Source organism: Nuphar pumila, chromosome 1 (assembly GCF_984573655.1).
Source record: "Nuphar pumila chromosome 1, dmNupPumi1.hap1.1, whole genome shotgun sequence".
Lineage (NCBI taxonomy): Eukaryota > Viridiplantae > Streptophyta > Magnoliopsida > Nymphaeales > Nymphaeaceae > Nuphar > Nuphar pumila.
The window spans coordinates 161,598,201-161,623,506 of NC_143249.1; the positions used below are offsets into that span (position 1 = coordinate 161,598,201).

The window sequence follows — 25,306 nt, forward strand, 5'->3', positions numbered from 1 at the left end:
GTGCGTTGCGGCCCCCACGGCTCCCGCGTGAGGCATAAGAGCATTTTTTCGCGCAACATGTAACGGGTGCGATCATACCAGCACTAAAGCACCGGATCCCATCAGAACTCCGAAGTTAAGCGGGCTTGGGCGAGAGTAGTACTGGGATGGGTGACCTCCTGGGAAGTCCTCGTGTTGCACTCTCTTTTTGCCTTCGGCACTTTTTTGTCGTCGGCACCAACCTCCGACCTTCTTTTCACTTCCCGCAACACACCGTATCTGATCCATCGAGGTCTTCTGCTTCCCTTTCACCCTCGCCTTGCGCGCCGCAGCGCTAGCACCCGACACGAGCCGCGGCGTGCGACAAACGCAGCAGTTCCGGGTCGCCGGACCGTAACTTGGCACGCCGATGTCGGAATTCGGCGATTTTGGTGGCCACGGAAAGCACGTTCCGCTGGCTACGACGTGGCGAACAGACGAAGTCGGTTCGGGACCGTTTCGGATGCCGTTTAAGCTCGTTTCGGGCGTTTTTCGCGGCCGTTTTTATGACGGCTAGTCGGTTCGTGCGTTGCGGCCCCCACGGCTCCCGCGTGAGGCATAAGAGCATTTTTTCGCGCAACATGTAACGGGTGCGATCACACTAGCACTAAAGCACCGGATCCCATCAGAACTCTGAAGTTAAGCGTGCTTGGGCGAGAGTAGTACTGGGATGGGTGACCTCCTGGGAAGTCCTCGTGTTGCACTCTCTTTTTGCCTTCGGCGCTTTTTGTCGTCGGCACCAACCTCCGACCTTCTTTTCACTTACCGCAACACACCGTATCTGATCCATCGAGGTCTTCTGCTTCCCTTTCACCCTCGACTTGCGCGCCGCAGCGCCCGCACCCGACACGAGCCGCGGCGTGCGACAAAAGCAGCAGTTCCGGCTCTCCGGACTGTAACTTGGCACGCCGATGTCGGAATTCGGCGATTTTCGTGGCCACGGAAAGCTCGTTCCGCTGGCTACGACGTGGCGAACAGACGAAGTCGGTTCTGGAACGTTTCGGATGCCGTTTAAGCTCGTTTCGGGCGTTTTTCGGGGCCGTTTCTATGACGGCTAGTCGGTTCGTGCGTTGCGGCCCCCACGGCTCCCGCGTGAGGCATAAGAGCATTTTTTCGCGCAACATGTAGCGGGTGCGATCATACCAGCACTAAAGCACCGGATCCCATCAGAACTCCGAAGTTAAGCGTGCTTGGGCGAGAGTAGTACTGGGATGGGTGACCTCCTGGGAAGTCCTCGTGTTGCACTCTTTTTTTGCCTTCGGCGCTTTTTTGTCGTCGGCACCAACCTTCGACCTTCTTTTCACTTCCCGCAACACACCGTATCTGATCCATCGAGGTCTTCTGCTTCCCTTTCACCCTCGCCTTGCGCGCCGCAGCGCCGGCACCCGACACGAGCCGCGGCGTGCGACAAACGCAGCAGTTCCGGGTCGCCGGACCGTAACTTGGCACGCCGATGTCGGAATTCGGCGATTTTCGTGGCCACGGAAAGCTCGTTCCGCTGGCTACGACGTGGCGAACAGACGAAGTCGGTTCGGGACCATTTCGGATGCCGTTTAAGCTCGTTTCGGGCGTTTTTCGGGGCCGTTTCTATGACGGCTAGTCGGTTCGTGCGTTGCGGCCCCCACGGCTCCCGCGTGAGGCATAAGAGAATTTTTTCGCGCAACATGTAACGGGTGCGATCATACCAGCACTAAAGCACCGGATCCCATCAGAACTCCGAAGTTAAGCGTGCTTGGGCGAGAGTAGTACTGGGATGGGTGACCTCCTGGGAAGTCCTCGTGTTGCACTCTCTTTTTGCCTTCGGCGCTTTTTTGTCGTCGGCACCAACCTTCGACCTTCTTTTCACTTCCCGCAACACACCGTATCTGATCCATCAAGGTCTTCTGCTTCCCTTTCACCCTCGCCTTGCGCGCCGCAGCGCCCGCACCCGACACGAGCCGCGGCGTGCGACAAAAGCAGCAGTTCCGGCTCTCTGGACTGTAACTTGGCACACCGATGTCGGAATTCGGCGATTTTCGTGGCCACGGAAAGCTCGTTCCGCTGGCTACGACGTGGCAAACAGACGAAGTCGGTTCGGGACCGTTTCGGATGCCGTTTAAGCTCGTTTCGGGCGTTTTTCGGGGCCATTTCTATGACGGCTAGTCGGTTCGTGCGTTGCGGCCCCCACGGCTCCCGCGTGAGGCATAAGAGCATTTTTTCGCGCAACATGTAACGGGTGCGATCATACCAGCACTAAAGCACCGGATCCCATCAGAACTCCGAAGTTAAGCGTGCTTGGGCGAGAGTAGTACTGGAATGGGTGACCTCCTGGGAAGTCCTCGTGTTGCACTCTCTATTTACCTTCGGCGCTTTTTTGTCGTCGGCACCAACCTCCGACCTTCTTTTCACTTACCGCAACACACCGTATCTGATCCATCAAGGTCTTCTGCTTCCCTTTCACCCTCGCCTTGCGCGCCGCAGCGCCCGCACCCGACACGAGCCGCGGCGTGCGACAAAAGCAGCAGTTCCGGCTCTCTGGACAGTAACTTGGCACACCGATGTCGGAATTCGGCGATTTTCGTGGCCACGGAAAGCTCGTTCCGCTGGCTACGACGTGGCGAACAGACGAAGTCGGTTCGGGACCGTTTCGGATGCCGTTTAAGCTCATTTCGGGCGTTTTTCGGGGCCGTTTTTATGACGGCTAGTCGGTTCGTACGTTGCGGCCCCCACGGCTCCCGCGTGAGGCATAAGAGCATTTTTTCGCGCAACATGTAACGGGTGCGATCACACTAGCACTAAAGCACCGGATCCCATCAGAACTCTGAAGTTAAGCGTGCTTGGGCGAGAGTAGTACTGGGATGGGTGACCTCCTGGGAAGTCCTCGTGTTGCACTCTCTTTTTGCCTTCGGCGCTTTTTTGTCGTCGGCACCAACCTCCGACCTTCTTTTCACTTCCCGCAACACACCGTATCTGATCCATCGAGGTCTTCTGCTTCCCTTTCACCCTCGCCTTGCGCGCCGCCTTGCGCGCCGCAGCGCCGGCAGCCGACACGAGCCGCGGCGTGCGACAAACGCAGCAGTTCCGGGTCGCCGGACCGTAACTTGGCACGCCGATGTCGGAATTCGGCGATTTTCGTGGCCACGGAAAGCTCGGTCCGCTGGCTACGACGTGGCGAACAGACAGAGTCAGTTCGGGACCGTTTCGGATGCCGTTTAAGCTCGTTTCGGGCGTTTTTCGGGGCCGTTTCTATGACGGCTAGTCGGTTCGTGCGTTGCGGCCCCCACGGCTCCCGCGTGAGGCATAAGAGCATTTTTTCGCGCAACATGTAACGGGTGCGATCATACCAGCACTAAAGCACCGGATCCCATCAGAACTCCGAAGTTAAGCGTGCTTGGGCGAGAGTAGTACTGGGATGGGTGACCTCCTGGGAAGTCCTCGTGTTGCACTCTCTTTTTGCCTTCGGCGCTCTTTTGTCGTCGGCACCAACCTTCGACCTTCTTTTCACTTCCCGCAACACACCGTATTTGATCCATCGAGGTCTTCTGCTTCCCTTTCACCCTCGCCTTGCGCGCCGCAGCGCCGGCACCCGACACGAGCCGCGGCGTGCGAGAAACGCAGCAGTTCCGGGTCGCCGGACCGTAACTTGGCACGCCGATGTCGGAATTCGGCGATTTTCGTGGCCACGGAAAGCTCGTTCCGCTGGCTACGACGTGGCGAACAGACGAAGTCGGTTCGGGACCGTTTCGGATGCCGTTTAAGCTCGTTTCGAGCGTTTTTCGGGGCCGTTTCTATGACGGCTAGTTGGTTCGTGCGTTGCGGCCCCCACGGCTCCCGCGTGAGGCATAAGAGCATTTTTTCGCGCAACATGTAACGGGTGCGATCATACCAGCACTAAAGCACCGGATCCCATCAGAACTCCGAAGTTAAGCGGGCTTGGGCGAGAGTAGTACTGGGATGGGTGACCTCCTGGGAAGTCCTCGTGTTGCACTCTCTTTTTGCCTTCGGCACTTTTTTGTCGTCGGCACCAACCTCCGACCTTCTTTTCACTTCCCGCAACACACCGTATCTGATCCATCGAGGTCTTCTGCTTCCCTTTCACCCTCGCCTTGCGCGCCGCAGCGCTAGCACCCGACACGAGCCGCGGCGTGCGACAAACGCAGCAGTTCCGGGTCGCCGGACCGTAACTTGGCACGCCGATGTCGGAATTCGGCGATTTTGGTGGCCACGGAAAGCTCGTTCCGCTGGCTACGACGTGGCGAACAGACGAAGTCGGTTCGGGACCGTTTCAGATGCCGTTTAAGCTCGTTTCGGGCGTTTTTCGGGGCCGTTTCTATGACGGCTAGTCGGTTCGTGCGTTGCGGCCCCCACGGCTCCCGCGTGAGGCATAAGAGCATTTTTTCGCGCAACATGTAACGGGTGCGATCATACAGCACTAAAGCACCGGATCCCATCAGAACTCCGAAGTTAAGCGTGCTTGGGCGAGAGTAGTACTGGAATGGGTGACCTCCTGGGAAGTCCTCGTGTTGCACTCTCTATTTACCTTCGGCGCTTTTTTGTCGTCGGCACCAACCTCCGACCTTCTTTTCACTTACCGCAACACACCGTATCTGATCCATCAAGGTCTTCTGCTTCACTTTCACCCTCGCCTTGCGCGCCGCAGCGCCCGCACCCGACACGAGCCGCGGCGTGCGACAAAAGCAGCAGTTCCGGCTCTCCGGACTGTAACTTGGCACACCGATGTCGGAATTCGGCGATTTTCGTGGCCACGGAAAGCTCGTTCCGCTGGCTACGACGTGGCGAACAGACGAAGTCGGTTCGGGACCGTTTCGGATGCCGTTTAAGCTCATTTCGGGCATTTTTCGGGGCCGTTTTTATGACGGCTAGTCGGTTCGTGCGTTGCGGCCCCCACGGCTCCCGCGTGAGGCATAAGAGCATTTTTTCGCGCAACATGTAACGGGTGCGATCACACTAGCATTAAAGCACCGGATCCCATCAGAACTCTGAAGTTAAGCGTGCTTGTGCGAGAGTAGTACTGGGATGGGTGACCTCCTGGGAAGTCCTCGTGTTGCACTCTCTTTTTGCCTTCGGCGCTTTTTTGTCGTCGGCACCAACCTCCGACCTTCTTTTCACTTCCCGCAACACACCGTATCTGATCCATCGAGGTCTTCTGCTTCCCTTTCACCCTCGCCTTGCGCGCCGCAGCGCCGGCACCCGACACGAGCCGCGGCGTGCGACAAACGCAGCAGTTCCGGCTCGCCGGACCGTAACTTGGCACGCCGATGTCGAAATTCGGCGATTTTCCTGGCCACGGAAAGCTCGTTCCGCTGGCTACGACGTGACGAACAGACGAAGTCGGTTCGGGACCGTTTCAGATGCCGTTTAAGCTCATTTCGGGCGTTTCTATGACGGCTAGTCGGTTTGTGCGTTGCGGCCCCCACGGCTCCCGCGTGAGGCATAAGAGCATTTTTTCGCGCAACATGTAACGGGTGCGATCATACCAGCACTAAAGCACCGGATCCCATCAGAACTCCGAAGTTAAGCGTGCTTGGGCGAGAGTAGTACTGGGATGGGTGACCTCCTGGGAAGTCCTCGTGTTGCACTCTCTTTTTGCCTTCGGCGCTTTTTTGTCGTCGGCACCAACCTCCGACCTTCTTTTCACTTCCCGCAACACACTGTATCTGATCCATCGAGGTCTTCTGCTTCCCTTTCACCCTCGCTTTGCGCGCCGCAGCGCCGGCACCCGACACGAGCCGCGGCGTGCGACAAACGCAGCAGTTCCGGGTCGCCGGACCGTAACTTGGCACGCCGATGTCGGAATTCGGCGATTTTCGTGGCCACGGAAAGCTCGTTCCGCTAGCTACGACGTGGCGAACAGACGAAGTCGGTTCGGGAACGTTTCGGATGCCGTTTAAGCTCGTTTCGGGCGTTTTTCAGGGCCGTTTCTATGACGGCTAGTCGGTTCGTGCGTTGCGGCCCCCACGGCTCCCGCGTGAGGCATAAGAGCATTTTTTCGCGCAACATGTAACGGGTGCGATCATACCATCACTAAAGCACCGGATCCCATCAGAACTCCGAAGTTAAGCGTGCTTGGGCGAGAGTAGTACTGGGATGGGTGACCTCCTGGGAAGTCCTCGTGTTGCACTCTTTTTTTGCCTTCGGCGCTTTTTTGTCGTCGGCACCAACCTTCGACCTTCTTTTCACTTCCCGCAACACACCGTATCTGATCCATCGAGGTCTTCTGCTTCCCTTTCACCCTCGCCTTGCGCGTCGCAGCGCCGGCACCCGACACGAGCCGCGGCGTGCGACAAACGCAGCAGTTCCGGGTCGCCGGACCGTAACTTGGCACGCCGATGTCGGAATTCGGCGATTTTCGTGGCCACGGAAAGCTCGTTCCGCTGGCTACGACGTGGCGAACAGACGAAGTCGGTTCGGGACCGTTTCGGATGCCGTTTAAACTCGTTTCGGGCATTTTTCGGGGCCGTTTCTATGACGGCTAGTCGGTTCGTGCGTTGCGGCCCCCACGGCTCCCGCGTGAGGCATAAGAGCATTTTTTCGCGCAACATGTAACGGGTGCGATCATACCAGCACTAAAGCACCGGATCCCATCAGAACTCCGAAGTTAAGCGTGCTTGGGTGAGAGTAGTACTGGGATGGGTGACCTCCTGGGAAGTCCTCGTGTTGCACTCTTTTTTTGCCTTCGGCGCTTTTTTGTCGTCGGCACCAACCTTCGACCTTCTTTTCACTTCCCGCAACACACCGTATCTGATCCATCGAGGTCTTCTGCTTCCCTTTCACCCTCGCCTTGCGCGCCGCAGCGCCGGCACCCGACACGAGCCGCGGCGTGCGACAAACGCAGCAGTTCCGGGTCGCCGGACCGTAACTTGGCACGCCGATGTCGGAATTCGGCGATTTTCGTGGCCACGGAAAGCTCGTTCCGCTGGCTACGACGTGGCGAACAGACGAAGTCGGTTCGGGACCGTTTCGGATGCCGTTTAAGCTCGTTTCGGGCGTTTTTCGCGGCCGTTTTTATGACGGCTAGTCGGTTCGTGCGTTGCGGCCCCCACGGCTCCCGCGTGAGGCATAAGAGCATTTTTTCGCGCAACATGTAACGGGTGCGATCACACTACCACTAAAGCACCGGATCCCATCAGAACTCCGAAGTTAAGCGGGCTTGGGCGAGAGTAGTACTGGGATGGGTGACCTCCTGGGAAGTCCTCGTGTTGCACTCTCTTTTTGCCTTCGGCACTTTTTTGTCGTCGGCACCAACCTCCGACCTTCTTTTCACTTCCCGCAACACACCGTATCTGATCCATCGAGGTCTTCTGCTTCCCTTTCACCCTCGCCTTGCGCGCCGCAGCGCCGGCACCCGACACGAGCCGCGGCGTGCGACAAACGCAGCAGTTCCGGGTCGTCGGACCGTAACTTGGCACGCCGATGTCGGAATTCGGCGATTTTCGTGGCCACGGAAAGCTCGTTCCGCTGGCTACGACGTGGCGAACAGACGAAGTCGGTTCGGGACCGTTTCGGATGCCGTTTAAGCTCGTTTCGGGCGTTTTTCGCGGCCATTTCTATGACGGCTAGTCGGTTCGTGCGTTGCGGCCCCCACGGCTCCCGCGTGAGGCATAAGAGCATTTTTTCGCGCAACATGTAACGGGTGCGATCATACCAGCACTAAAGCACCGGATCCCATCAGAACTCCGAAGTTAAGCGTGCTTGGGCGAGAGTAGTACTGGAATGGGTGACCTCCTGGGAAGTCCTCGTGTTGCACTCTCTATTTACCTTCGGCGCTTTTTTGTCGTCGGCACCAACCTCCGACCTTCTTTTCACTTACCGCAACACACCGTATCTGATCCATCAAGGTCTTCTGCTTCCCTTTCACCCTCGACTTGCGCGCCGCAGCGCCCGCACCCGACACGAGCCGCGGCGTGCGACAAAAGCAGCAGTTCCGGCTCTCTGGACTGTAACTTGGCACACCGATGTCGGAATTCGGCGATTTTCGTGGCCACGGAAAGCTCGTTCCGCTGGCTACGACGTGGCGAACAGACGAAGTCGGTTCGGGACCGTTTCGGATGCCGTTTAAGCTCATTTCGGGCGTTTTTCGGGGCCGTTTTTATGACGGCTAGTCGGTTCGTACATTGCGGCCCCCACGGCTCCCGCGTGAGGCATAAGAGCATTTTTTCGCGCAACATGTAACGGGTGCGATCACACTAGCACTAAAGCACCGGATCCCATCAGAACTCTGAAGTTAAGCGTGCTTGGGCGAGAGTAGTACTGGGATGGGTGACCTCCTGGGAAGTCCTCGTGTTGCACTCTCTTTTTGCCTTCGGCGCTTTTTTGTCGTCGGCACCAACCTCCGACCTTCTTTTCACTTCCCGCAACACACCGTATCTGATCCATCGAGGTCTTCTGCTTCCCTTTCACCCTCGCCTTGCGCGCCGCAGCGCCGGCACCCGACACGAGCCGCGGCGTGCGACAAACGCAGCAGTTCCGGCTCGCCGGACCGTAACTTGGCACGTCGATGTCGAAATTCGGCGATTTTCCTGCCCACGGAAAGCACGTTCCGCTGGCTACGACGTGACGAACAGACGAAGTCGGTTCGGGACCGTTTCGGATGCCGTTTAAGCTCATTTCGGGCGTTTTTCGGGGCCGTTTTTATGACGGCTAGTCGGTTCGTGCGTTGCGGCCCCCACGGCTCCCGCGTGAGGCATAAGAGCATTTTTTCGCGCAACATGTAACGGGTGCGATCACACTAGCACTAAAGCACCGGATCCCATCAGAACTCTGAAGTTAAGCGTGCTTGGGCGAGAGTAGTACTGGGATGGGTGACCTCCTGGGAAGTCCTCGTGTTGCACTCTCTTTTTGCCTTCGGCGCTTTTTGTCGTCGGCACCAACCTCCGACCTTCTTTTCACTTACCGCAACACACCGTATCTGATCCATCGAGGTCTTCTGCTTCCCTTTCACCCTCGCCTTGCGCGCCGCAGCGCCCGCACCCGACACGAGCCGCGGCGTGCGACAAAAGCAGCAGTTCCGGCTCTCCGGACTGTAACTTGGCACACCGATGTCGGAATTCGGCGATTTTCGTGGCCACGGAAAGCTCGTTCCGCTGGCTACGACGTGGCGAACAGACGAAGTCGGTTCGGGACCGTTTCGGATGCCGTTTAAGCTCATTTCGGGCGTTTTTCGGGGCCGTTTTTATGACGGCTAGTCGGTTCGTACGTTGCGGCCCCCACGGCTCCCGCGTGAGGCATAAGAGCATTTTTTCGCGCAACATGTAACGGGTGTGATCACACTAGCACTAAAGCACCGGATCCCATCAGAACTCTGAAGTTAAGCGTGCTTGGGCGAGAGTAGTACTGGGATGGGTGACCTCCTGGGAAGTCCTCGTGTTGCACTCTCTTTTTGCCTTCGGCGCTTTTTTGTCGTCGGCACCAACCTCCGACCTTCTTTTCACTTCCCGCAACACACCGTATCTGATCCATCGAGGTCTTCTGCTTCCCTTTCACCCTCGCCTTGCGCGCCGCAGCGCCGGCACCCGACACGAGCCGCGGCGTGCGACAAACGCAGCAGTTCCGGGTCGCCGGACCGTAACTTGGCACGCCGATGTCGGAATTCGGCGATTTTCGTGGCCACGGAAAGCTCGTTCCGCTGGCTACGACGTGGCGAACAGACGAAGTCGGTTCGGGACCGTTTCGGATGCCGTTTAAGCTCGTTTCGGGCGTTTTTCGGGGCCGTTTCTATGACGGCTAGTCGGTTCGTGCGTTGCGGCCCCCACGGCTCCCGCGTGAGGCATAAGAGCATTTTTTCGCGCAACATGTAACGGGTGCGATCATACCAGCACTAAAGCACCGGATCCCATCAGAACTCCGAAGTTAAGCGTGCTTGGGCGAGAGTAGTACTGGAATGGGTGACCTCCTGGGAAGTCCTCGTGTTGCACTCTCTATTTACCTTCGGCGCTTTTTTGTCGTCGGCACCAACCTCCGACCTTCTTTTCACTTACCGCAACACACCGTATCTGATCCATCAAGGTCTTCTGCTTCCCTTTCACCCTCGCCTTGCGCGCCGCAGCGCCCGCACCCGACACGAGCCGCGGCGTGCGACAAAAGCAGCAGTTCCGGCTCTCTGGACTGTAACTTGGCACACCGATGTCGGAATTCGGCGATTTTCGTGGCCACGGAAAGCTCGTTCCGCTGGCTACGACGTGGCAAACAGACGAAGTCGGTTCGGGACCGTTTCGGATGCCGTTTAAGCTCATTTCGGGCGTTTTTCGGGGCCGTTTTTATGACGGCTAGTCGGTTCGTACGTTGCGGCCCCCACGGCTCCCGCGTGAGGCATAAGAGCATTTTTTCGCGCAACATGTAACGGGTGCGATCACACTAGCACTAAAGCACCGGATCCCATCAGAACTCTGAAGTTAAGCGTGCTTGGGCGAGAGTAGTACTGGGATGGGTGACCTCCTGGGAAGTCCTCGTGTTGCACTCTCTTTTTGCCTTCGGCGCTTTTTTGTCGTCGGCACCAACCTCTGACCTTCTTTTCACTTCCCGCAACACACCGTATCTGATCCATCGAGGTCTTCTGCTTCCCTTTCACCCTCGCCTTGCGCGCCGCAGCGCCGGCACCCGACACGAGCCGCGGCGTGCGACAAACGCAGCAGTTCCGGCTCGCCGGACCGTAACTTGGCACGCCGATGTCGAAATTCGGCGATTTTCCTGCCCACGGAAAGCACGTTCCGCTGGCTACGACGTGACGAACAGACGAAGTCGGTTCGGGACCGTTTCGGATGCCGTTTAAGCTCATTTCGGGCGTTTTTCGGGGCCGTTTTTATGACGGCTAGTCGGTTCGTGCGTTGCGGCCCCCACGGCTCCCGCGTGAGGCATAAGAGCATTTTTTCGCGCAACATGTAACGGGTGCGATCACACTAGCACTAAAGCACCGGATCCCATCAGAACTCTGAAGTTAAGCGTGCTTGGGCGAGAGTAGTACTGGGATGGGTGACCTCCTGGGAAGTCCTCGTGTTGCACTCTCTTTTTGCCTTCGGCGCTTTTTTGTCGTCGGCACCAACCTCCGACCTTCTTTTCACTTCCCGCAACACACCGTATCTGATCCATCGAGGTCTTCTGCTTCCCTTTCACCCTCGCCTTGCGCGCCGCAGCGCCGGCACCCGACACGAGCCGCGGCGTGCGACAAACGCAGCAGTTCCGGGTCGTCGGACCGTAACTTGGCACGCCGATGTCGGAATTCGGCGATTTTCGTGGCCACGGAAAGCTCGTTCCGCTGGCTACGACGTGGCGAACAGACGAAGTCGGTTCGGGACCGTTTCGGATGCCGTTTAAGCTCGTTTCGGGCGTTTTTCGGGGCCATTTCTATGACGGCTAGTCGGTTCGTGCGTTGCGGCCCCCACGGCTCCCGCGTGAGGCATAAGAGCATTTTTTCGCGCAACATGTAACGGGTGCGATCATACCAGCACTAAAGCACCGGATCCCATCAGAACTCCGAAGTTAAGCGTGCTTGGGCGAGAGTAGTACTGGAATGGGTGACCTCCTGGGAAGTCCTCGTGTTGCACTCTCTATTTACCTTCGGCGCTTTTTTGTCGTCGGCACCAACCTCCGACCTTCTTTTCACTTACCGCAACACACCGTATCTGATCCATCAAGGTCTTCTGCTTCCCTTTCACCCTCGCCTTGCGCGCCGCAGCGCCCGCACCCGACACGAGCCGCGGCGTGCGACAAAAGCAGCAGTTCCGGCTCTCTGGACTGTAACTTGGCACACCGATGTCGGAATTCGGCGATTTTCGTGGCCACGGAAAGCTCGTTCCGCTGGCTACGACGTGGCGAACAGACGAAGTCGGTTCGGGACCGTTTCGGATGCCGTTTAAGCTCATTTCGGGCGTTTTTCGGGGCCGTTTTTATGACGGCTAGTCGGTTCGTACATTGCGGCCCCCACGGCTCCCGCGTGAGGCATAAGAGCATTTTTTCGCGCAACATGTAACGGGTGCGATCACACTAGCACTAAAGCACCGGATCCCATCAGAACTCTGAAGTTAAGCGTGCTTGGGCGAGAGTAGTACTGGGATGGGTGACCTCCTGGGAAGTCCTCGTGTTGCACTCTCTTTTTGCCTTCGGCGCTTTTTTGTCGTCGGCACCAACCTCCGACCTTCTTTTCACTTCCCGCAACACACCGTATCTGATCCATCGAGGTCTTCTGCTTCCCTTTCACCCTCGCCTTGCGCGCCGCAGCGCCGGCACCCGACACGAGCCGCGGCGTGCGACAAACGCAGCAGTTCCGGCTCGCCGGACCGTAACTTGGCACGTCGATGTCGAAATTCGGCGATTTTCCTGCCCACGGAAAGCACATTCCGCTGGCTACGACGTGACGAACAGACGAAGTCGGTTCGGGACCGTTTCGGATGCCGTTTAAGCTCATTTCGGGCGTTTTTCGGGGCCGTTTTTATGACGGCTAGTCGGTTCGTGCGTTGCGGCCCCCACGGCTCCCGCGTGAGGCATAAGAGCATTTTTTCGCGCAACATGTAACGGGTGCGATCACACTAGCACTAAAGCACCGGATCCCATCAGAACTCTGAAGTTAAGCGTGCTTGGGCGAGAGTAGTACTGGGATGGGTGACCTCCTGGGAAGTCCTCGTGTTGCACTCTCTTTTTGCCTTCGGCGCTTTTTGTCGTCGGCACCAACCTCCGACCTTCTTTTCACTTACCGCAACACACCGTATCTGATCCATCGAGGTCTTCTGCTTCCCTTTCACCCTCGCCTTGCGCGCCGCAGCGCCCGCACCCGACACGAGCCGCGGCGTGCGACAAAAGCAGCAGTTCCGGCTCTCCGGACTGTAACTTGGCACACCGATGTCGGAATTCGGCGATTTTCGTGGCCACGGAAAGCTCGTTCCGCTGGCTACGACGTGGCGAACAGACGAGGTCGGTTCGGGACCGTTTCGGATGCCGTTTAAGCTCATTTCGGGCGTTTTTCGGGGCCGTTTTTATGACGGCTAGTCGGTTCGTACGTTGCGGCCCCCACGGCTCCCGCGTGAGGCATAAGAGCATTTTTTCGCGCAACATGTAACGGGTGTGATCACACTAGCACTAAAGCACCGGATCCCATCAGAACTCTGAAGTTAAGCGTGCTTGGGCGAGAGTAGTACTGGGATGGGTGACCTCCTGGGAAGTCCTCGTGTTGCACTCTCTTTTTGCCTTCGGCGCTTTTTTGTCGTCGGCACCAACCTCCGACCTTCTTTTCACTTCCCGCAACACACCGTATCTGATCCATCGAGGTCTTCTGCTTCCCTTTCACCCTCGCCTTGCGCGCCGCAGCGCCGGCACCCGACACGAGCCGCGGCGTGCGACAAACGCAGCAGTTCCGGGTCGCCGGACCGTAACTTGGCACGCCGATGTCGGAATTCGGCGATTTTCGTGGCCACGGAAAGCTCGTTCCGCTGGCTACGACGTGGCGAACAGACAAAGTCGGTTCGGGACCGTTTCGGATGCCGTTTAAGCTCGTTTCGGGCGTTTTTCGGGGCCGTTTCTATGACGGCTAGTCGGTTCGTGCGTTGCGGCCCCCACGGCTCCCGCGTGAGGCATAAGAGCATTTTTTCGCGCAACATGTAACGGGTGCGATCATACCAGCACTAAAGCACCGGATCCCATCAGAACTCCGAAGTTAAGCGTGCTTGGGCGAGAGTAGTACTGGAATGGGTGACCTCCTGGGAAGTCCTCGTGTTGCACTCTCTATTTACCTTCGGCGCTTTTTTGTCGTCGGCACCAACCTCCGACCTTCTTTTCACTTACCGCAACACACCGTATCTGATCCATCAAGGTCTTCTGCTTCCCTTTCACCCTCGCCTTGCGCGCCGCAGCGCCCGCACCCGACACGAGCCGCGGCGTGCGACAAAAGCAGCAGTTCCGGCTCTCTGGACTGTAACTTGGCACACCGATGTCGGAATTCGGCGATTTTCGTGGCCACGGAAAGCTCGTTCCGCTGGCTACGACGTGGCGAACAGACGAAGTCGGTTCGGGACCGTTTCGGATGCCGTTTAAGCTCATTTCGGGCGTTTTTCGGGGCCGTTTTTATGACGGCTAGTCGGTTCGTACGTTGCGGCCCCCACGGCTCCCGCGTGAGGCATAAGAGCATTTTTTCGCGCAACATGTAACGGGTGCGATCACACTAGCACTAAAGCACCGGATCCCATCAGAACTCTGAAGTTAAGCGTGCTTGGGCGAGAGTAGTACTGGGATGGGTGACCTCCTGGGAAGTCCTCGTGTTGCACTCTCTTTTTGCCTTCGGCGCTTTTTTGTCGTCGGCACCAACCTCTGACCTTCTTTTCACTTCCCGCAACACACCGTATCTGATCCATCGAGGTCTTCTGCTTCCCTTTCACCCTCGCCTTGCGCGCCGCAGCGCCGGCACCCGACACGAGCCGCGGCGTGCGACAAACGCAGCAGTTCCGGCTCGCCGGACCGTAACTTGGCACGCCGATGTCGAAATTCGGCGATTTTCCTGCCCACGGAAAGCACGTTCCGCTGGCTACGACGTGACGAACAGACGAAGTCGGTTCGGGACCGTTTCGGATGCCGTTTAAGCTCATTTCGGGCGTTTTTCGGGGCCGTTTTTATGACGGCTAGTCGGTTCGTGCGTTGCGGCCCCCACGGCTCCCGCGTGAGGCATAAGAGCATTTTTTCGCGCAACATGTAACGGGTGCGATCACACTAGCACTAAAGCACCGGATCCCATCAGAACTCTGAAGTTAAGCGTGCTTGGGCGAGAGTAGTACTGGGATGGGTGACCTCCTGGGAAGTCCTCGTGTTGCACTCTCTTTTTGCCTTCGGCGCTTTTTGTCGTCGGCACCAACCTCCGACCTTCTTTTCACTTACCGCAACACACCGTATCTGATCCATCGAGGTCTTCTGCTTCCCTTTCACCCTCGCCTTGCGCGCCGCAGCGCCCGCACCCGACACGAGCCGCGGCGTGCGACAAAAGCAGCAGTTCCGGCTCTCCGGACTGTAACTTGGCACACCGATGTCGGAATTCGGCGATTTTCGTGGCCACGGAAAGCTCGTTCCGCTGGCTACGACGTGGCGAACAGACGAAGTCGGTTCAGGACCGTTTCGGATGCCGTTTAAGCTCATTTCGGGCGTTTTTCGGGGCCGTTTTTATGACGGCTAGTCGGTTCGTGCGTTGCGGCCCCCACGGCTCCCGCGTGAGGCATAAGAGCATTTTTTGGCGCAACATGTAACGGGTGCGATCACACTAGCACTAAAGCACCGGATCCCATCAGAACTCTGAAGTTAAGCGTGCTTGGGCGAGAATAGTACTGGGATGGGTGACCTCCTGGGAAGTCCTCGTGTTGCACTCTCTTTTTGCCTTCGGCGCTTTTTTGTCGTCGGCACCAACCTCCGACCTTCTTTTCACTTCCTGCAACACACCGTATCTGATCCATCGAGGTCTTCTGCTTCCCTTTCACCCTCGCCTTGCGCGCCGCAGCGCCGGCACCCGACACGAGCCGCGGCGTGCGACAAACGCAGCAGTTCCGGCTCGCCACACCGTAACTTGGCACGCCGATGTCGAAATTCGGCGATTTTCCTGGCCACGGAAAGCTCGTTCCGCTGGCTACGACGTGACGAACAGACGAAGTCGGTTCGGGACCGTTTTAGATGCCGTTTAAGATCATTTCGGGCGTTTCTATGATGACTAGTCGGTTTGTGCGTTGCGGCCCCCACGGCTCCCGCGTGAGGCATAAGAGCATTTTTTCGCGCAACATGTAACGGGTGCGATCATACCAGCACTAAAGCACCGGATCCCATCAGAACTCTGAAGTTAAGCGTGCTTGAGCGAGAGTAGTACTGGGATGGGTGACCTCCTAGGAAGTCCTTGTGTTGCACTCTCTTTTTGCCTTCGGCGCTTTTTTGTCGTCGGCACCAACCTCCGACCTTCTTTTCACTTCCCGCAACACACCGTATCTGATCCATCGAGGTCTTCTGCTTCCCTTTCACCCTCGCCTTGCGCGCCGCAGCGCCGGCACCCGACACGAGCCGCGGCGTGCGACAAACGCAGCAGTTCCGGCTCGCCGGACCGTAACTTGGCACGCCGATGTCGAAATTCGGCGATTTTCCTGCCCACGGAAAGCACGTTCCGCTGGCTACGACGTGACGAACAGACGACGTCGGTTCGGGACCGTTTCGGATGCCGTTTAAGCTCATTTCGGGCGTTTTTCGGGGCCGTTTTTATGACGGCTAGTCGGTTCGTGCGTTGCGGCCCCCACGGCTCCCGCGTGAGGCATAAGAGCATTTTTTCGCGCAACATGTAACGGGTGCGATCACACTAGCACTAAAGCACCGGATCCCATCAGAACTCTGAAGTTAAGCGTGCTTGGGCGAGAGTAGTACTGGGATGGGTGACCTCCTGGGAAGTCCTCGTGTTGCACTCTCTTTTTGCCTTCGGCGCTTTTTTGTCGTCGGCACCAACCTCCGACCTTCTTTTCACTTCCCGCAACACACCGTATCTGATCCATCGAGGTCTTCTGCTTCCCTTTCACCCTCGCCTTGCACGCCGCAGCGCCGGCACCCGACACGAGCCGCGGCGTGCGACAAACGCAGCAGTTCCGGCTCGCCGGACCGTAACTTGGCACGCCGATGTCGAAATTCGGCGATTTTCCTGGCCACGGAAAGCTCGTTCCGCTGGCTACGACGTGACGAACAGACGAAGTCGGTTCGGGACCGTTTCAGATGCCGTTTAAGCTCATTTCGGGCGTTTCTATGACGGCTAGTCGGTTTGTGCGTTGCGGCCCCCACGGCGCCCGCGTGAGGCATAAGAGCATTTTTTCGCGCAACATGTAACGGGTGCGATCATACCAGCACTAAAGCACCGGATCCCATCAGAACTCTGAAGTTAAGCGTGCTTGAGCAAGAGTAGTACTGGGATGGGTGACCTCCTGAGAAGTCCTTGTGTTGCACTCTCTTTTTGCCTTCGGCGCTTTTTTGTCGTCGGCACCAACCTCCGACCTTCTTTTCACTTCCCGCAACACACCGTATCTGATCCATCGAGGTCTTCTGCTTCCCTTTCACCCTCGCCTTGCGCGCCGCAGCGCCGGCACCCGACACGAGCCGCGGCGTGCGACAAACGCAGCAGTTCCGGCTCGCCGGACCGTAACTTGGCACGCCGATGTCGAAATTCGGCGATTTTCCTGGCCACGGAAAGCACGTTCCGCTGGCTACGACGTGACGAACAGACGAAGTCGGTTCGGGACCGTTTCAGATGCCGTTTAAGCTCGTTTCGGGCGTTTTTCGGGGCGTTTCTATGACGGCTAGTCGGTTTGTGCGTTGCGGCCCCCACGGCTTCCGCGTGAGGCATAAGAGCATTTTTTCGCGCAACATGTAACGGGTGCGATCATACCAGCACTAAAGCACCGGATCCCATCAGAACTCCGAAGTTAAGCGTGCTTGGGCGAGAGTAGTACTGGAATGGGTGACCTCCTGGGAAGTCCTCGTGTTGCACTCTCTATTTACCTTCGGCGCTTTTTTGTCGTCGGCACCAACCTCCGACCTTCTTTTCACTTACCGCAACACACCGTATCTGATCCATCAAGGTCTTCTGCTTCCCTTTCACCCTCGCCTTGCGCGCCGCAGCGCCCGCACCCGACACGAGCCGCGGCGTGCGACAAAAGCAGCAGTTCCGGCTCTCTGGACTGTAACTTGGCACACCGATGTCGGAATTCGGCGATTTTCGTGGCCACGGAAAGCTCGTTCCGCTGGCTACGACGTGGCGAACAGACGAAGTCGGTTCGGGACCGTTTCGGATGCCGTTTAAGCTCATTTCGGGCGTTTTTCGGGGCCGTTTTTATGACGGCTAGTCGGTTCGTACGTTGCGGCCCCCACGGCTCCCGCGTGAGGCATAAGAGCATTTTTTCGCGCAACATGTAACGGGTGCGATCACACTAGCACTAAAGCACCGGATCCCATCAGAACTCTGAAGTTAAGCGTGCTTGGGCGAGAGTAGTACTGGGATGGGTGACCTCCTGGGAAGTCCTCGTGTTGCACTCTCTTTTTGCCTTCGGCGCTTTTTTGTCGTCGGCACCAACCTCCGACCTTCTTTTCACTTCCCGCAACACACCGTATCTGATCCATCGAGGTCTTCTGCTTCCCTTTCACCCTCGCCTTGCGCGCCGCAGCGCCGGCACCCGACACGAGCCGCGGCGTGCGACAAACGCAGCAGTTCCGGCTCGCCGGACCGTAACTTGGCACGCCGATGTCGAAATTCGGCGATTTTCCTGCCCACGGAAAGCACGTTCCGCTGGCTACGACGTGACGAACAGACGAAGTCGGTTCGGGACCGTTTCGGATGCCGTTTAAGCTCATTTCGGGCGTTTTTCGGGGCCGTTTTTATGACGGCTAGTCGGTTCGTGCGTTGCGGCCCCCACGGCTCCCGCGTGAGGCATAAGAGCATTTTTTCGCGCAACATGTAACGGGTGCGATCACACTAGCACTAAAGCACCGGATCCCATCAGAACTCTGAAGTTAAGCGTGCTTGGGCGAGAGTAGTACTGGGATGGGTGACCTCCTGGGAAGTCCTCGTGTTGCACTCTCTTTTTGCCTTCGGCGCTTTTTTGTCGTCGGCACCAACCTCCGACCTTCTTTTCACTTCCCGCAACACACCGTATCTGATCCATCGAGGTCTTCTGCTTCCCTTTCACCCTCGCCTTGCACGCCGCAGCGCCGGCACCCGACACGAGCCGCGGCGTGCGACAAACGCAGCAGTTCCGGCTCGCCGGACCGTAACTTGGCACGCCGATGTCGAAATTCGGCGATTTTCCTGGCCACGGAAAGCTCGTTCCGCTGGCTACGACGTGACGAACAGACGAAGTCGGTTCGGGACCGTTTCAGATGCCGTTTAAGCTCATTTCGGGCGTTTCTATGACGGCTAGTCGGTTTGTGCGTTGCGGCCCCCACGGCGCCCGCGTGAGGCATAAGAGCATTTTTTCGCGCAACATGTAACGGGTGCGATCATACCAGCACTAAAGCACCGGATCCCATCAGAACTCTGAAGTTAAGCGTGCTTGAGCAAGAGTAGTACTGGGATGGGTGACCTCCTGAGAAGTCCTTGTGTTGCACTCTCTTTTTGCCTTCGGCGCTTTTTTGTCGTCGGCACCAACCTCCGACCTTCTTTTCACTTCCCGCAACACACCGTATCTGATCCATCGAGGTCTTCTGCTTCCCTTTCACCCTCGCCTTGCGCGCCGCAGCGCCGGCACCCGACACGAGCCGCGGCGTGCGACAAACGCAGCAGTTCCGGCTCGCCGGACCGTAACTTGGCACGCCGATGTCGAAATTCGGCGATTTTCCTGGCCACGGAAAGCACGTTCCGCTGGCTACGACGTGACGAACAGACGAAGTCGGTTCGGGACCGTTTCGGATGCCGTTTAAGCTCGTTTCGGGCGTTTTTCGGGGCCATTTCTATGACGGCTAGTCGGTTCGTGCGTTGCGGCCCCCACGGCTCCCGCGTGAGGCATAAGAGCATTTTTTCGCGCAACATGTAACGGGTGCGATCATACCAGCACTAAAGCACCGGATCCCATCAGAACTCCGAAGTTAAGCGTGCTTGGGCGAGAGTAGTACTGGAATGGGTGACCTCCTGGGAAGTCCTCGTGTTGCACTCTCTATTTACCTTCGGCGCTTTTTTGTCGTCGGCACCAACCTCCAACCTTCTTTTCACTTACCGCAACACACCGTATCTGATCCATCAAGGTCTTCTGCTTCCCTTTCACCCTCGCCTTGCGCGCCGCAGCGCCCGCACCCGACACGAGCCGCGGCGTGCGACAAAAGCAGCAGTTCCGGCTCTCTGGACTGTAACTTGGCACACCGATGTCGGAATTCGGCGATTTTCGTGGCCACGGAAAGCTCGTTCCGCTGGCTACGACGTGGCGAACAGACGAAGTCGGTTCGGGACCGTTTCGGATGCCGTTTAAGCTCATTTCGGGCGTTTTTCGACGCCGTTTTTATGACGGCTAGTCGGTTCGTACGTTGCGGCCCCCACGGCTCCCGCGTGAGGCATAAGAGCATTTTTTCGCGCAACATGTAACGGGTGCGATCACACTAGCACTAAAGCACCGGATCCCATCAGAACTCTGAAGTTAAGCGTGCTTGGGCGAGAGTAGTACTGGGATGGGTGACCTCCTGGGAAGTCCTCGTGTTGCACTCTCTTTTTGCCTTCGGCGCTTTTTTGTCGTCGGCACCAACCTCTGACCTTCTTTTCACTTCCCGCAACACACCGTATCTGATCCATCGAGGTCTTCTGCTTCCCTTTCACCCTCGCCTTGCGCGCCGCAGCGCCGGCACCCGACACGAGCCGCGGCGTGCGACAAACGCAGCAGTTCCGGCTCGCCGGACCGTAACTTGGCACGCCGATGTCGAAATTCGGCGATTTTCCTGCCCACGGAAAGCACGTTCCGCTGGCTACGACGTGACGAACAGACGAAGTCGGTTCGGGACCGTTTCGGATGCCGTTTAAGCTCATTTCGGGCGTTTTTCGGGGCCGTTTTTATGACGGCTAGTCGGTTCGTGCGTTGCGGCCCCCACGGCTCCCGCGTGAGGCATAAGAGCATTTTTTCGCGCAACATGTAACGGGTGCGATCACACTAGCACTAAAGCACCGGATCCCATCAGAACTCTGAAGTTAAGCGTGCTTGGGCGAGAGTAGTACTGGGATGGGTGACCTCCTGGGAAGTCCTCGTGTTGCACTCTCTTTTTGCCTTCGGCGCTTTTTGTCGTCGGCACCAACCTCCGACCTTCTTTTCACTTACCGCAACACACCGTATCTGATCCATCGAGGTCTTCTGCTTCCCTTTCACCCTCGCCTTGCGCGCCGCAGCGCCCGCACCCGACACGAGCCGCGGCGTGCGACAAAAGCAGCATTTCCGGCTCTCCGGACTGTAACTTGGCACACCGATGTCGGAATTCGGCGATTTTCGTGGCCACGGAAAGCTCGTTCCGCTGGCTACGACGTGGCGAACAGACGAAGTCGGTTCAGGACCGTTTCGGATGCCGTTTAAGCTCATTTCGGGCGTTTTTCGGGGCCGTTTTTATGACGGCTAGTCGGTTCGTGCGTTGCGGCCCCCACGGCTCCCGCGTGAGGCATAAGAGCATTTTTTGGCGCAACATGTAACGGGTGCGATCACACTAGCACTAAAGCACCGGATCCCATCAGAACTCTGAAGTTAAGCGTGCTTGGGCGAGAATAGTACTGGGATGGGTGACCTCCTGGGAAGTCCTCGTGTTGCACTCTCTTTTTGCCTTCGGCGCTTTTTTGTCGTCGGCACCAACCTCCGACCTTCTTTTCACTTCCTGCAACACACCGTATCTGATCCATCGAGGTCTTCTGCTTCCCTTTCACCCTCGCCTTGCGCGCCGCAGCGCCGGCACCCGACACGAGCCGCGGCGTGCGACAAACGCAGCAGTTCCGGCTCGCCACACCGTAACTTGGCACGCCGATGTCGAAATTCGGCGATTTTCCTGGCCACGGAAAGCTCGTTCCGCTGGCTACGACGTGACGAACAGACGAAGTCGGTTCGGGACCGTTTTAGATGCCGTTTAAGATCATTTCGGGCGTTTCTATGATGACTAGTCGGTTTGTGCGTTGCGGCCCCCACGGCTCCCGCGTGAGGCATAAGAGCATTTTTTCGCGCAACATGTAACGGGTGCGATCATACCAGCACTAAAGCACCGGATCCCATCAGAACTCTGAAGTTAAGCGTGCTTGAGCGAGAGTAGTACTGGGATGGGTGACCTCCTGGGAAGTCCTTGTGTTGCACTCTCTTTTTGCCTTCGGCGCTTTTTTGTCGTCGGCACCAACCTCCGACCTTCTTTTCACTTCCCGCAACACACCGTATCTGATCCATCGAGGTCTTCTGCTTCCCTTTCACCCTCGCCTTGCGCGCCGCAGCGCCGGCACCCGACACGAGCCGCGGCGTGCGACAAACGCAGCAGTTCCGGCTCGCCGGACCGTAACTTGGCACGCCGATGTCGAAATTCGGCGATTTTCCTGCCCACGGAAAGCACGTTCCGCTGGCTACGACGTGACGAACAGACGACGTCGGTTCGGGACCGTTTCGGATGCCGTTTAAGCTCATTTCGGGCGTTTTTCGGGGCCGTTTTTATGACGGCTAGTCGGTTCGTGCGTTGCGGCCCCCACGGCTCCCGCGTGAGGCATAAGAGCATTTTTTCGCGCAACATGTAACGGGTGCGATCACACTAGCACTAAAGCACCGGATCCCATCAGAACTCTGAAGTTAAGCGTGCTTGGGCGAGAGTAGTACTGGGATGGGTGACCTCCTGGGAAGTCCTCGTGTTGCACTCTCTTTTTGCCTTCGGCGCTTTTTTGTCGTCGGCACCAACCTCCGACCTTCTTTTCACTTCCCGCAACACACCGTATCTGATCCATCGAGGTCTTCTGCTTCCCTTTCACCCTCGCCTTGCACGCCGCAGCGCCGGCACCCGACACGAGCCGCGGCGTGCGACAAACGCAGCAGTTCCGGCTCGCCGGACCGTAACTTGGCACGCCGATGTCGAAATTCGGTGATTTTCCTGGCCACGGAAAGCTCGTTCCGCTGGCTACGACGTGACGAACAGACGAAGTCGGTTCGGGACCGTTTCAGATGCCGTTTAAGCTCATTTCGGGCGTTTCTATGACGGCTAGTCGGTTTGTGCGTTGCGGCCCCCACGGCGCCCGCGTGAGGCATAAGAGCATTTTTTCGCGCAACATGTAACGGGTGCGATCATACCAGCACTAAAGCACCGGATCCCATCAGAACTCTGAAGTTAAGCGTGCTTGAGCAAGAGTAGTACTGGGATGGGTGACCTCCTGAGAAGTCCTTGTGTTGCACTCTCTTTTTGCCTTCGGCGCTTTTTTGTCGTCGGCACCAACCTCCGACCTTCTTTTCACTTCCCGCAACACACCGTATCTGATCCATCGAGGTCTTCTGCTTCCCTTTCACCCTCGCCTTGCGCGCCGCAGCGCCGGCACCCGACACGAGCCGCGGCGTGCGACAAACGCAGCAGTTCCGGCTCGCCGGACCGTAACTTGGCACGCCGATGTCGAAATTCGGCGATTTTCCTGGCCACGGAAAGCACGTTCCGCTGGCTACGACGTGACGAACAGACGAAGTCGGTTCGGGACCGTTTCAGATGCCGTTTAAGCTCGTTTCGGGCGTTTTTCGGGGCGTTTCTATGACGGCTAGTCGGTTTGTGCGTTGCGGCCCCCACGGCTTCCGCGTGAGGCATAAGAGCATTTTTTCGCGCAACATGTAACGGGTGCGATCATACCAGCACTAAAGCACCGGATCCCATCAGAACTCCGAAGTTAAGCGTGCTTGGGCGAGAGTAGTACTGGAATGGGTGACCTCCTGGGAAGTCCTCGTGTTGCACTCTCTATTTACCTTCGGCGCTTTTTTGTCGTCGGCACCAACCTCCGACCTTCTTTTCACTTACCGCAACACACCGTATCTGATCCATCAAGGTCTTCTGCTTCCCTTTCACCCTCGCCTTGCGCGCCGCAGCGCCCGCACCCGACACGAGCCGCGGCGTGCGACAAAAGCAGCAGTTCCGGCTCTCTGGACTGTAACTTGGCACACCGATGTCGGAATTCGGCGATTTTCGTGGCCACGGAAAGCTCGTTCCGCTGGCTACGACGTGGCGAACAGACGAAGTCGGTTCGGGACCGTTTCGGATGCCGTTTAAGCTCATTTCGGGCGTTTTTCGGGGCCGTTTTTATGACGGCTAGTCGGTTCGTACGTTGCGGCCCCCACGGCTCCCGCGTGAGGCATAAGAGCATTTTTTCGCGCAACATGTAACGGGTGCGATCACACTAGCACTAAAGCACCGGATCCCATCAGAACTCTGAAGTTAAGCGTGCTTGGGCGAGAGTAGTACTGGGATGGGTGACCTCCTGGGAAGTCCTCGTGTTGCACTCTCTTTTTGCCTTCGGCGCTTTTTTGTCGTCGGCACCAACCTCCGACCTTCTTTTCACTTCCCGCAACACACCGTATCTGATCCATCGAGGTCTTCTGCTTCCCTTTCACCCTCGCCTTGCGCGCCGCAGCGCCGGCACCCGACACGAGCCGCGGCGTGCGACAAACGCAGCAGTTCCGGCTCGCCGGACCGTAACTTGGCACGCCGATGTCGAAATTCGGCGATTTTCCTGCCCACGGAAAGCACGTTCCGCTGGCTACGACGTGACGAACAGACGAAGTCGGTTCGGGACCGTTTCGGATGCCGTTTAAGCTCATTTCGGGCGTTTTTCGGGGCCGTTTTTATGACGGCTAGTCGGTTCGTGCGTTGCGGCCCCCACGGCTCCCGCGTGAGGCATAAGAGCATTTTTTCGCGCAACATGTAACGGGTGCGATCACACTAGCACTAAAGCACCGGATCCCATCAGAACTCTGAAGTTAAGCGTGCTTGGGCGAGAGTAGTACTGGGATGGGTGACCTCCTGGGAAGTCCTCGTGTTGCACTCTCTTTTTGCCTTCGGCGCTTTTTTGTCGTCGGCACCAACCTCCGACCTTCTTTTCACTTCCCGCAACACACCGTATCTGATCCATCGAGGTCTTCTGCTTCCCTTTCACCCTCGCCTTGCACGCCGCAGCGCCGGCACCCGACACGAGCCGCGGCGTGCGACAAACGCAGCAGTTCCGGCTCGCCGGACCGTAACTTGGCACGCCGATGTCGAAATTCGGCGATTTTCCTGGCCACGGAAAGCTCGTTCCGCTGGCTACGACGTGACGAACAGACGAAGTCGGTTCGGGACCGTTTCAGATGCCGTTTAAGCTCATTTCGGGCGTTTCTATGACGGCTAGTCGGTTTGTGCGTTGCGGCCCCCACGGCTCCCGCGTGAGGCATAAGAGCATTTTTTCGCGCAACATGTAACGGGTGCGATCATACCAGCACTAAAGCACCGGATCCCATCAGAACTCCGAAGTTAAGCGTGCTTGAGCAAGAGTAGTACTGGGATGGGTGACCTCCTGAGAAGTCCTTGTGTTGCACTCTCTTTTTGCCTTCGGCGCTTTTTTGTCGTCGGCACCAACCTCCGACCTTCTTTTCACTTCCCGCAACACACCGTATCTGATCCATCGAGGTCTTCTGCTTCCCTTTCACCCTCGCCTTGCGCGCCGCAGCGCCGGCACCCGACACGAGCCGCGGCGTGCGACAAACGCAGCAGTTCCGGCTCGCCGGACCGTAACTTGGCACGCCGATGTCGAAATTCGGCGATTTTCCTGGCCACAGAAAGCACGTTCCGCTGGCTACGACGTGACGAACAGACGAAG

General features: G+C 57.7%; 47 non-coding genes across 47 annotated transcripts; all 47 read left to right on the forward strand.

The window, feature by feature from the left end:
* Nucleotides 1-64: 64 nt before the first annotated feature.
* Nucleotides 65-183, forward strand: LOC149849678 (5S ribosomal RNA). Its single transcript, XR_016427162.1, has one exon. It is a non-coding gene; the product is annotated as a 5S ribosomal RNA (ribosomal RNA).
* Nucleotides 184-606: 423 nt separating this feature from the next.
* Nucleotides 607-725, forward strand: LOC149849679 (5S ribosomal RNA). Its single transcript, XR_016434584.1, has one exon. It is a non-coding gene; the product is annotated as a 5S ribosomal RNA (ribosomal RNA).
* Nucleotides 726-1,147: 422 nt separating this feature from the next.
* LOC149849680 (5S ribosomal RNA) lies at nt 1,148-1,266 on the forward strand. Its single transcript, XR_016433908.1, has one exon. It is a non-coding gene; the product is annotated as a 5S ribosomal RNA (ribosomal RNA).
* A 423-nt stretch (nt 1,267-1,689) lies between these two features.
* Nucleotides 1,690-1,808, forward strand: LOC149849681 (5S ribosomal RNA). The gene has a single exon (XR_016433927.1). It is a non-coding gene; the product is annotated as a 5S ribosomal RNA (ribosomal RNA).
* A 423-nt stretch (nt 1,809-2,231) lies between these two features.
* LOC149849682 (5S ribosomal RNA) lies at nt 2,232-2,350 on the forward strand. Its single transcript, XR_016425742.1, has one exon. It is a non-coding gene; the product is annotated as a 5S ribosomal RNA (ribosomal RNA).
* Nucleotides 2,351-2,773: 423 nt separating this feature from the next.
* On the forward strand, nt 2,774-2,892 carry LOC149849683 (5S ribosomal RNA). Its single transcript, XR_016434587.1, has one exon. It is a non-coding gene; the product is annotated as a 5S ribosomal RNA (ribosomal RNA).
* A 435-nt stretch (nt 2,893-3,327) lies between these two features.
* On the forward strand, nt 3,328-3,446 carry LOC149849684 (5S ribosomal RNA). Its single transcript, XR_016434001.1, has one exon. It is a non-coding gene; the product is annotated as a 5S ribosomal RNA (ribosomal RNA).
* Nucleotides 3,447-3,869: 423 nt separating this feature from the next.
* Nucleotides 3,870-3,988, forward strand: LOC149849685 (5S ribosomal RNA). Its single transcript, XR_016427165.1, has one exon. It is a non-coding gene; the product is annotated as a 5S ribosomal RNA (ribosomal RNA).
* A 423-nt stretch (nt 3,989-4,411) lies between these two features.
* On the forward strand, nt 4,412-4,529 carry LOC149849686 (5S ribosomal RNA). Its single transcript, XR_016425893.1, has one exon. It is a non-coding gene; the product is annotated as a 5S ribosomal RNA (ribosomal RNA).
* A 423-nt stretch (nt 4,530-4,952) lies between these two features.
* LOC149849687 (5S ribosomal RNA) lies at nt 4,953-5,071 on the forward strand. Its single transcript, XR_016426371.1, has one exon. It is a non-coding gene; the product is annotated as a 5S ribosomal RNA (ribosomal RNA).
* Nucleotides 5,072-5,481: 410 nt separating this feature from the next.
* Nucleotides 5,482-5,600, forward strand: LOC149849688 (5S ribosomal RNA). Its single transcript, XR_016434025.1, has one exon. It is a non-coding gene; the product is annotated as a 5S ribosomal RNA (ribosomal RNA).
* Nucleotides 5,601-6,023: 423 nt separating this feature from the next.
* LOC149849689 (5S ribosomal RNA) lies at nt 6,024-6,142 on the forward strand. Its single transcript, XR_016427240.1, has one exon. It is a non-coding gene; the product is annotated as a 5S ribosomal RNA (ribosomal RNA).
* A 423-nt stretch (nt 6,143-6,565) lies between these two features.
* Nucleotides 6,566-6,684, forward strand: LOC149849690 (5S ribosomal RNA). The gene has a single exon (XR_016427131.1). It is a non-coding gene; the product is annotated as a 5S ribosomal RNA (ribosomal RNA).
* A 423-nt stretch (nt 6,685-7,107) lies between these two features.
* LOC149849691 (5S ribosomal RNA) lies at nt 7,108-7,226 on the forward strand. The gene has a single exon (XR_016426361.1). It is a non-coding gene; the product is annotated as a 5S ribosomal RNA (ribosomal RNA).
* A 423-nt stretch (nt 7,227-7,649) lies between these two features.
* Nucleotides 7,650-7,768, forward strand: LOC149849692 (5S ribosomal RNA). The gene has a single exon (XR_016425760.1). It is a non-coding gene; the product is annotated as a 5S ribosomal RNA (ribosomal RNA).
* A 423-nt stretch (nt 7,769-8,191) lies between these two features.
* LOC149849693 (5S ribosomal RNA) lies at nt 8,192-8,310 on the forward strand. Its single transcript, XR_016434589.1, has one exon. It is a non-coding gene; the product is annotated as a 5S ribosomal RNA (ribosomal RNA).
* A 423-nt stretch (nt 8,311-8,733) lies between these two features.
* Nucleotides 8,734-8,852, forward strand: LOC149849694 (5S ribosomal RNA). The gene has a single exon (XR_016434591.1). It is a non-coding gene; the product is annotated as a 5S ribosomal RNA (ribosomal RNA).
* Nucleotides 8,853-9,274: 422 nt separating this feature from the next.
* LOC149849695 (5S ribosomal RNA) lies at nt 9,275-9,393 on the forward strand. Its single transcript, XR_016425786.1, has one exon. It is a non-coding gene; the product is annotated as a 5S ribosomal RNA (ribosomal RNA).
* Nucleotides 9,394-9,816: 423 nt separating this feature from the next.
* LOC149849696 (5S ribosomal RNA) lies at nt 9,817-9,935 on the forward strand. The gene has a single exon (XR_016425775.1). It is a non-coding gene; the product is annotated as a 5S ribosomal RNA (ribosomal RNA).
* Nucleotides 9,936-10,358: 423 nt separating this feature from the next.
* LOC149849697 (5S ribosomal RNA) lies at nt 10,359-10,477 on the forward strand. The gene has a single exon (XR_016434596.1). It is a non-coding gene; the product is annotated as a 5S ribosomal RNA (ribosomal RNA).
* Nucleotides 10,478-10,900: 423 nt separating this feature from the next.
* On the forward strand, nt 10,901-11,019 carry LOC149849698 (5S ribosomal RNA). Its single transcript, XR_016434599.1, has one exon. It is a non-coding gene; the product is annotated as a 5S ribosomal RNA (ribosomal RNA).
* Nucleotides 11,020-11,442: 423 nt separating this feature from the next.
* Nucleotides 11,443-11,561, forward strand: LOC149849699 (5S ribosomal RNA). Its single transcript, XR_016425791.1, has one exon. It is a non-coding gene; the product is annotated as a 5S ribosomal RNA (ribosomal RNA).
* A 423-nt stretch (nt 11,562-11,984) lies between these two features.
* Nucleotides 11,985-12,103, forward strand: LOC149849700 (5S ribosomal RNA). The gene has a single exon (XR_016434600.1). It is a non-coding gene; the product is annotated as a 5S ribosomal RNA (ribosomal RNA).
* Nucleotides 12,104-12,526: 423 nt separating this feature from the next.
* LOC149849701 (5S ribosomal RNA) lies at nt 12,527-12,645 on the forward strand. The gene has a single exon (XR_016434601.1). It is a non-coding gene; the product is annotated as a 5S ribosomal RNA (ribosomal RNA).
* Nucleotides 12,646-13,067: 422 nt separating this feature from the next.
* LOC149849702 (5S ribosomal RNA) lies at nt 13,068-13,186 on the forward strand. The gene has a single exon (XR_016425787.1). It is a non-coding gene; the product is annotated as a 5S ribosomal RNA (ribosomal RNA).
* A 423-nt stretch (nt 13,187-13,609) lies between these two features.
* LOC149849703 (5S ribosomal RNA) lies at nt 13,610-13,728 on the forward strand. Its single transcript, XR_016425802.1, has one exon. It is a non-coding gene; the product is annotated as a 5S ribosomal RNA (ribosomal RNA).
* A 423-nt stretch (nt 13,729-14,151) lies between these two features.
* Nucleotides 14,152-14,270, forward strand: LOC149849704 (5S ribosomal RNA). Its single transcript, XR_016434602.1, has one exon. It is a non-coding gene; the product is annotated as a 5S ribosomal RNA (ribosomal RNA).
* A 423-nt stretch (nt 14,271-14,693) lies between these two features.
* LOC149849705 (5S ribosomal RNA) lies at nt 14,694-14,812 on the forward strand. Its single transcript, XR_016434603.1, has one exon. It is a non-coding gene; the product is annotated as a 5S ribosomal RNA (ribosomal RNA).
* A 422-nt stretch (nt 14,813-15,234) lies between these two features.
* Nucleotides 15,235-15,353, forward strand: LOC149849706 (5S ribosomal RNA). Its single transcript, XR_016425789.1, has one exon. It is a non-coding gene; the product is annotated as a 5S ribosomal RNA (ribosomal RNA).
* A 410-nt stretch (nt 15,354-15,763) lies between these two features.
* Nucleotides 15,764-15,882, forward strand: LOC149849707 (5S ribosomal RNA). The gene has a single exon (XR_016426135.1). It is a non-coding gene; the product is annotated as a 5S ribosomal RNA (ribosomal RNA).
* Nucleotides 15,883-16,305: 423 nt separating this feature from the next.
* Nucleotides 16,306-16,424, forward strand: LOC149849708 (5S ribosomal RNA). Its single transcript, XR_016434604.1, has one exon. It is a non-coding gene; the product is annotated as a 5S ribosomal RNA (ribosomal RNA).
* Nucleotides 16,425-16,834: 410 nt separating this feature from the next.
* Nucleotides 16,835-16,953, forward strand: LOC149849709 (5S ribosomal RNA). Its single transcript, XR_016435921.1, has one exon. It is a non-coding gene; the product is annotated as a 5S ribosomal RNA (ribosomal RNA).
* Nucleotides 16,954-17,375: 422 nt separating this feature from the next.
* LOC149849710 (5S ribosomal RNA) lies at nt 17,376-17,494 on the forward strand. The gene has a single exon (XR_016425814.1). It is a non-coding gene; the product is annotated as a 5S ribosomal RNA (ribosomal RNA).
* Nucleotides 17,495-17,917: 423 nt separating this feature from the next.
* LOC149849711 (5S ribosomal RNA) lies at nt 17,918-18,036 on the forward strand. The gene has a single exon (XR_016434605.1). It is a non-coding gene; the product is annotated as a 5S ribosomal RNA (ribosomal RNA).
* Nucleotides 18,037-18,459: 423 nt separating this feature from the next.
* Nucleotides 18,460-18,578, forward strand: LOC149849712 (5S ribosomal RNA). The gene has a single exon (XR_016434606.1). It is a non-coding gene; the product is annotated as a 5S ribosomal RNA (ribosomal RNA).
* Nucleotides 18,579-18,988: 410 nt separating this feature from the next.
* LOC149849713 (5S ribosomal RNA) lies at nt 18,989-19,107 on the forward strand. Its single transcript, XR_016435943.1, has one exon. It is a non-coding gene; the product is annotated as a 5S ribosomal RNA (ribosomal RNA).
* A 423-nt stretch (nt 19,108-19,530) lies between these two features.
* Nucleotides 19,531-19,649, forward strand: LOC149849714 (5S ribosomal RNA). The gene has a single exon (XR_016425830.1). It is a non-coding gene; the product is annotated as a 5S ribosomal RNA (ribosomal RNA).
* A 423-nt stretch (nt 19,650-20,072) lies between these two features.
* LOC149849715 (5S ribosomal RNA) lies at nt 20,073-20,191 on the forward strand. Its single transcript, XR_016434607.1, has one exon. It is a non-coding gene; the product is annotated as a 5S ribosomal RNA (ribosomal RNA).
* A 423-nt stretch (nt 20,192-20,614) lies between these two features.
* Nucleotides 20,615-20,733, forward strand: LOC149849716 (5S ribosomal RNA). Its single transcript, XR_016434608.1, has one exon. It is a non-coding gene; the product is annotated as a 5S ribosomal RNA (ribosomal RNA).
* Nucleotides 20,734-21,155: 422 nt separating this feature from the next.
* LOC149849717 (5S ribosomal RNA) lies at nt 21,156-21,274 on the forward strand. Its single transcript, XR_016425790.1, has one exon. It is a non-coding gene; the product is annotated as a 5S ribosomal RNA (ribosomal RNA).
* A 410-nt stretch (nt 21,275-21,684) lies between these two features.
* On the forward strand, nt 21,685-21,803 carry LOC149849718 (5S ribosomal RNA). The gene has a single exon (XR_016436701.1). It is a non-coding gene; the product is annotated as a 5S ribosomal RNA (ribosomal RNA).
* Nucleotides 21,804-22,226: 423 nt separating this feature from the next.
* On the forward strand, nt 22,227-22,345 carry LOC149849719 (5S ribosomal RNA). Its single transcript, XR_016434610.1, has one exon. It is a non-coding gene; the product is annotated as a 5S ribosomal RNA (ribosomal RNA).
* Nucleotides 22,346-22,755: 410 nt separating this feature from the next.
* LOC149849720 (5S ribosomal RNA) lies at nt 22,756-22,874 on the forward strand. The gene has a single exon (XR_016435954.1). It is a non-coding gene; the product is annotated as a 5S ribosomal RNA (ribosomal RNA).
* A 422-nt stretch (nt 22,875-23,296) lies between these two features.
* On the forward strand, nt 23,297-23,415 carry LOC149849721 (5S ribosomal RNA). Its single transcript, XR_016425843.1, has one exon. It is a non-coding gene; the product is annotated as a 5S ribosomal RNA (ribosomal RNA).
* Nucleotides 23,416-23,838: 423 nt separating this feature from the next.
* Nucleotides 23,839-23,957, forward strand: LOC149849722 (5S ribosomal RNA). Its single transcript, XR_016434612.1, has one exon. It is a non-coding gene; the product is annotated as a 5S ribosomal RNA (ribosomal RNA).
* A 423-nt stretch (nt 23,958-24,380) lies between these two features.
* Nucleotides 24,381-24,499, forward strand: LOC149849723 (5S ribosomal RNA). The gene has a single exon (XR_016434613.1). It is a non-coding gene; the product is annotated as a 5S ribosomal RNA (ribosomal RNA).
* Nucleotides 24,500-24,909: 410 nt separating this feature from the next.
* LOC149849724 (5S ribosomal RNA) lies at nt 24,910-25,028 on the forward strand. The gene has a single exon (XR_016433558.1). It is a non-coding gene; the product is annotated as a 5S ribosomal RNA (ribosomal RNA).
* Nucleotides 25,029-25,306: the final 278 nt, after the last annotated feature.